The sequence below is a fragment of the Malurus melanocephalus genome, unplaced genomic scaffold (genome assembly GCF_030028575.1).
Source record: "Malurus melanocephalus ecotype Western Australia unplaced genomic scaffold, MMel_1.1 scaffold_56, whole genome shotgun sequence".
Taxonomy (NCBI): Eukaryota; Metazoa; Chordata; class Aves; order Passeriformes; family Maluridae; genus Malurus; species Malurus melanocephalus.
Genome location: NW_026623288.1, coordinates 2,816,034 through 2,823,324, shown reverse-complemented (window position 1 = coordinate 2,823,324; position 7,291 = coordinate 2,816,034).

Here is a 7,291-nt window from a genome sequence, read left to right as displayed (position 1 = left end):
AGTTGCTCATCAACTGATTACGACTCGGGTCCTGTAGCACGAGTTGGTTACACAGCGCCGTTCAAACTCTTCGGAAAAACTTGTTACCCCTCAGTGATCCAGTGAGCAGTGACTTCGCAAAGTGGAGGGAAGGAATGGAAAATGAGAACTGTCGGCAGCCTGTACACCGTGGGAGCGGCAGGGAAAGCAATCGCTCAGATGACTTCCCCTGAGAAACACACGAATGTTAGTGTGCAGGGTGTAACCTTTGAAGAGCAGCAGTCTAATCCAGTTGTACGCAGCAATTTGATTCAAACGAGSTAATGAAAGCCGTGGGGCAGCTCAGCCTGGCACAGTTACATGGCTGTCACGCCTCTCCCGCTGTCCCGGCGGTGGAGCAGCCCCGGTGCGCGCCGGTGGCTGTGGGGGGCTCACCGCACACCGCCGAGCGCCGCAGCCCGTGTTCCTGATCTCACCGCACACCGCAGCTCTGCTCCGAGTGCTCACCACACACCGCCGAGCGCCGCAGCCCCTGTTCCTGATCTCACCGCACCCCGCACACCGCAGCTCTGCTCCGAGCGCACACCGCACACCGCACACCGTAGTCCCTGTTCCTGATCTCACCGCACACCGCACACCGCAGCCCCTGTTCCTGCTCTCACCGCACACCCCCGAGCCCCGCAGCCTCTGTCCTTGATCTCACCGCACATCGCACACCGCAGCTCCTGTCCTTGATCTCACCGCACCCCGCCGAGCCCCCAGCCCCGCTCCCTGCAGCCCGTGTGTCCTGCATATCCGCCCGGTGTGGCCGTGTCCTTTGTCCCGTGTCGCGGCGGGATGTGCCCGTGCCTGGCAGGACGAGCAGCAGAGCCCCAGGCGATGCCCCCCGTGCTGCTCCCGCAGCCTCCCCTGGCCCGGCCGCGCTCCTCCYGCCTCTGCACAACATCCACTTGCTGCAACAATCTTGGTTTATGGACTGCCCTGTAATTCCCACTCTCACAAGGGAAAAGCAAAAAGTCACAGGCTTCTACGGGTGTTTCCAAAGAATCAAATTGTTTTGCAAAATTATCAGAAATGCGGTTGAGCTTTTTTTGCTCCTTTCCTCCCTAAGCACCAAGTACTGATTCTGTGCCAGAGAAGATGTAAAACTCCTACTGKGTGGCCTTTTCTATAATGTTCAATAAGTGATATGTTCTTGGAGCCTGTATGAAATGCTGAAAAGCTCCCCATKAAAACAGAGAGCCCCCAGAAAGAAAGAACGGCTTAAAACCCAGTTCAGGGATTTATCTATCAGCACCACTGATGTGSTGGTATTTAATTAGCAGCAGCTTTTCATTCTGCCCCTTTTCATTGTGCAGGTTAACGTCATGTATCCAGCTGGGATATCTGCTCTGTTTGGCATCCGTCACAGCCACTGTSTGTGCATCTCTAGAAAAAGCCGGTTTTTGGTTCACTGTGATTTTGGGAAGCAGCTGACAACTGACCTGTGGCAGAGAGATGAGAGTGGTTGTACCTTGCTAACAGTAATTACATGTAATCAGAGTGTCTTCGTGGGACAGGAAACCCCTGACCTTACAAGCGATCGTTTGCAGCCTTGATTTGAGTGCCAGTGAGATTCCTGCAGCCCTGCAGCCTCCATGGGCTGAGGGCTGCCCGAGAGGATTGCACCACTGGGCAAATGTCCTGCAGAAAGCTGCTGTTTATTCTCTGTGTTTCATCATTAAAATATGTTGTAGATGGGAGACACTGACCTAAGGTGCACCGGGATTATCAAATTTATCATGACTCGTGCAATAATTAAYGGCTTCCCCTACATTTCTACCTCTGGGCACGGTGGTGGTGAATAATGACACGAAAGGTCAGTTTCATTTGCTCTTTCATTAAGGAAAGGCTGTTTCTCTCCTGTGTATTGCATGGAAAAAAAAATTAAAAATAATTCCAAGTATAACCTAAAAGAGCAAAAACCAGAAAGAAAATAAATGACTAACATAATTTTTATTTTTTAAGAAGTATGGCCCTACTGAAGCRCACAGTGACCTTGAATTGTCATCATATGGCTTTACAAAGGATTAAAACTRTTAGCAGCTTCTTGCAGTTTGAACTTTTAAGGCAATCAGGGCAATGCCTCTTCCTGATATTTCTACWTCAACGTTGTAATAATAATAATAATTATATAGTTGACAATTAGTTGCTAATTTCAATAAATAAGTTTGAATAATATAATCTCTTTTGCCAAAGTTTGAAWGCCATTCATAGGATGCTTACATTTTTTGCAAATGTTTCCTTTTTTAGAACATGAAGTGAACAAAGAGATAATCAAATGGTGTGGGAGTTCAATACAAGGGCTGGYTTTTGATGATTAAAAAGGACTTTTTTAGTTGTGGTTGAGCACAAATCCATGTCRCAGTTTTTAAATACGTTTTATCTGTTATCCTTCGTGTAGCACTTAATTTGCATTTCCAAAGAACATCAGCAAATCTTTCCTGTTTCCTYAGAAAATGCTATTTTTGTGATCTTATTCCTGTAAGCCAAACTCATCTTGTTCAGTAGTCCCTCAGGTCAAATACAGGAAAAGCAATTCTTCCTTTAAGTAAATATCAACATAATGCAGTTAAGCATCTTTTTTCATGTTTTAATAATATAAAAGTCTGGCAGGGTCCTGGTTTATTCCATGCATGTTAAGTAAACAGCCTGTTTTGAAACCCTTTTTTACAATACAAAAGCTTTGTGTACATTAGTGGTTTGAAACCTCCTCGAGATGAGAATGGAGTCAGGTGAGTGTTTCAGCCTTGCTTGGATTGATGGAACCAGGGAGGAAAGGAAAGGGGTCAGGTGAAAATATTCTGATATTTCATAATGAGAAATCATCTTCAAACTAATGTTCCTTTTTCCTTTTTAAAGAATTATTGTTAAGAATTCTCCTTTCTGTTTTGATTGCTTATTAAGGCACTTAATATCAAATACATTTTGTCCTTCAAAATGATGCTTATAAGCAGTTTTGAAAGCCATTTTAGTAGAGTTCTCACACTGACGTCGGGCAGTTCAGTGGGACTTCTCTCAAGACAGATACCTACTTACAGTACTTCAAAAATAACTGTGAAAATGTGAACTTCCAGTTCAAAAAAGTAATTCCAGAGCTGACCATGTGCAGTGCTGATTGTGACAAGGATTCTTGTMGACATGAAATGTTTGTGTGCTGAGTCCTGTGTTGGAGCAGAGCATTGTTTCAAATTGCTAAGCAGCATTTCTGCTTGGATTTCCTATTTTACGTGACAGATCCATGAACAAACCCAGCCTCTGCCCACCCCAGATGGTGAGTTGGACAGTTTCTCAGGGATGCTGGGACCCYGCCCTGGATAAGCTTTCCACAATGAAATGCAACAGGCTGTGCAGTGCTGGTGGTGAAACAGCAGCTGTGGGAAAKGTTGTGCCACTGTAGGTAATTTTATCCTTTGCTTTTACTCACTGGAGTTTGCTCAGTAATCTAACTGCAGATATTCTCATTAAGCAGAGAAAAATMACTCATGTTTTTGTATCTTGCAAACCGCTTCACCTCTGTGTTACCTTTCCTTGTGTGGTGCTGTGCAGCAGTGTAGCCTTTGTTTAGGACATCCCTTCAGAGCCAGAGAAATCCATTTCTTAAATCTGAYTTGGACTGCAAGAGGACCAGCAAACTCACTAATATTTCAAAGAAACCTCTTTATGAGAGAAGATTTATTGTTTGCTRGTTTTAAAGGAATGCCAGGATGTGTTCCCAACAGGAGAGACTGTATTATTTCCTCTTACAACACAGAGCATTTTTAAAGCCAATTAACAGTGACCATGTATCTCTCAGGGTTTCCTGCTGACAAGGAGGGAGCATGCAGGGCATGCAGAGGGCAGGGATGGGACAGAAGGGATGTGAGGCACTTCACCATCAGCAAAACATTCTGGTTTGAAAATGGTAAAGCTTTGCTAATTGTCTCTCTTTGAGAAGTTATCTTCTGCTCCATCTTATCTCCTGCTGTAAACTGGGTTACTGCATTTATTGGGAGCCGGAGAACAGATTTCTAAGGATGCTTTTTGCCAGCTATCTAGCAAAAAGATATCCAAAAAGATACCCATCTTTGCCATGTATCTAGCAAAAAGATCTAAATCCTCAGTTCAGCACAGCAAATCTGTGGTGGGAAGAGCAGCTGGGGGGTATCTCCTTTTCTGTGCTGAATTCTCTCTGTTGTAGCACTGGCCTCCACCTAGACACGTAAGGCCAGAAAGAAATGTATTGCAACAGAGCAGTACAAATACAACTCATGGATATGGAAACTCTTCCATTTCCTTGATGAACACTGACTGGTACCATTCTTGAGATATGGCTGAAGGTCTCAGCCTTGTTGGTCTGTTTTCCAGAAGATTTTCCTTTTCTACAGGTTCCTGTGYTTCTTTCCTACAGGGCAACCTCACCTCTAGTAACGATCTCTTCTCACTACAGAGAGAGTCTGGACCTCCCCCTGTACCTGGTGCAGCCTCAAGCCCCTCGTATTGCTCGAGCCATAGGTGGCTGTGTGCATTTTGTCATCCCACTCTGTCCCTGGTAACTGGGAGGAATGTGGCCCTATAAAAACTGCTGGCTTTGCTGCAAGCAATTAGTAACATCTTTCCCATGACTTGGGCCACATGATCTGAAAGTCTCTCAGAAAGTTCCCTGAAACATGAGCCAATTTCTCTTTTAAAACAGTTATTACGTTAAAAGAAAAAAYCATCTTGCACTGCTGAGCAAGATGGTATCAAAAATCTTTATAGTTCACGCTGCCCACCGATACCAATTTATACCTTACAGCAGAAAGGACACAGAGACTCAGTTTTTGATTAAAACAKCTCTGCTTTTCATCAGTAAAAATTGAGGTCCACAGTGCCAAATAAAATAAGGCCAGGTTCTTAGCTGGTTTAAACTGGATGAGCTCCATGTAGTGTCACTTGACCTGCACTGAATTTTATTTGCTGAATTTTGGCTGTTACATGACCTTCCTTCCCTAACCAAGTAAGACATACAGCAGGATTGCAAGCAATGTGTCTAAAGAGACGTGTTGCTATTYTGATCCTGTCCAGTCCTAGATTCCCAGTTTGTGCAGATAGAAGTAAGATCTTGCTCATACACACATTTATCAGGGGTGTCTTTTTCTCCTTTGGAGTCTGCATATATGCTTATTGTTTGCTGGTGGAGCATTTGTCCWTGTGAAGTGGGAATTTCATGTTTCTTTATTCTGGTAAGGCATAAACCAAAATTTTAACACCCAGTAAACAAAAATGAGAAGCAGTTTTTTCTCAGTAAAATATTTTTGTGATAAGACAGTGGGAAGTAAATGACATCTGCAAAGTGCCATRTTCTTCCCTTGGTGCTTCCAGTAATTTTCATGCAGTCATGTAGCTAGGGAGGAAATTTTGAGGTTGGAAGAATTTGAATGAAAMCCCCCAATGAAATAGTTGTTGGTGATTTTGTCATGCTTCCACATTTAGTTCCTGAGAGAGCCGAATCGTGAAGAAACGCCGAGAGCATTAATCACACTGCTATATACTTTTCAGCTATCTTTTGGCAGCCTTTTGAAAGTCACAGCTAAAAATACTGAAAACACTCTAGGCTTAATGGGATTTGAGTTAAGGAAAAGGATAGCATAGAAAGAAAATCCTGAGAACAATGGGCTGTGCTATGGCTCTACTTGCAGAGGTCCCAACAAAGGCGAGATAACAGAAGGACTGTTCATCCAAACTAGAGGTGCACCTCATCTAAAGGGGAGTCATACATTRTACTCTGAAAAGTCCTGTGGGTTTTGAGGGACTTTTCCCCAGGATTGGAATATCAATGARCAAAGCTTTTTGTGGTCGGCTGGATGCCAGGTACTCACCAAGCTACTCTGTCACTGCTTTCCTCAGCAGGACAGGATGGGGTGGAGGAAAATAAGATGTAAAAAACCTGTGGGTCAAGATAAAGGGAATTTAATAAGGCAAAAGCAAAAGCTGCACATGGAGGTGAAGGAAAACAAAAGTTTTTATTYTCTACTTCCCATCAGCAGGCGATATCCAGCAACTTCCCTTCTCAGTCCTCACTKAAGGAGGGCTTTTGTACACAGAGCAGTTGTTCTGGAAGAYGAAAGTCATGATAATGAATGACATRGGGRCAGGCAGCAATCAGCATCTTTCAGACTCAGAACACCTCCTGTGATACTTTAAGCTTAATAGCCCAAATCTTAGACTTGAATCAGCAGTTCATTTTAGGATATGGACGATGAAAGCCTGAATAGAAATCAACAAGTAAATCCAATTTTTTTCCCRCCTCTGCCTACTATTTTACATGATTTCTGCCAGTTGTTCTCTTGAAGATATTAAAAGATTGAAACGTGAGAAAAGCATGGGAGGCACAGGCTCTGGTAATAAAATGCATTTCTTCTCTGATTTTACAGGCTGTGGTAAAGTTGTCCCCATGTGACTGTGTTTACTCACTCCCAAGTCACATCTTTTTCTCTAGCATTGAAYGGGAGTGGCCAGAAATAAACCCTACACTAAGATCTTGTTCCTGCGTCCACTTGGTGCAGAAACAGTGACAGTCCAGCACCCAGAAAGTCAAACTCTTAATCATGTGGAAGTGGGAATGATTTTGCTTCAGCCTTCTCTGTTAGAGAAGATGAAATCTGGGGGAGCTGCGGTGTGTGCGGCGGTCGGGACAGCAGGGACAGCCACCAGCGCGGTGCTCTCCGTGCCTGGGCGCAGGGATGCGCTGCTTTTTTTCTAACGTGCCACTGGCACTTTATAAAGTACTCGCCAGAGAATTAGCGAGGCAGGCACATTTCCCAGGCTCCTGGAGCCGCCTGATCTCTCCTCCTCACCTAAGATTTATCTAATGTATCCATTACCGTGTCTTCTTGCGAGCAGCGCCTTGGTGCGAGGGGACGGAGATCGGCGGGGCACTGAGCGGGACAGCAGCACAGGTCTAGATTGCGTTATTGAACTAAACAGCAGGGAGTAGAAATCCCAATAAACTGGAATTGCTGGAAATGTACCTTCAAATCTAACTTGGAGCTTAATTTTTGCTGCCTTGGGTTTGAACAGGGGCTGGGTGGGCTCACCCTTTGTTAACCTGAGTTGAGCACAGGAATAACGCTCGTTCCCCGCATCCCTCTCCACTCCCTCCTGTCCCCAGGCACAGACCGAGGGCACAGGGACAGGTTTGGCTTCACAAGGAGGCAGCTGTGCCACGCTGAGAGGAGATGGGGCGCTGCTCCGAGCCCTGCGGCTGCTTCACACCGAGCGCTGGGCTAAGGCTCCCTTCCTGCCCGCACCT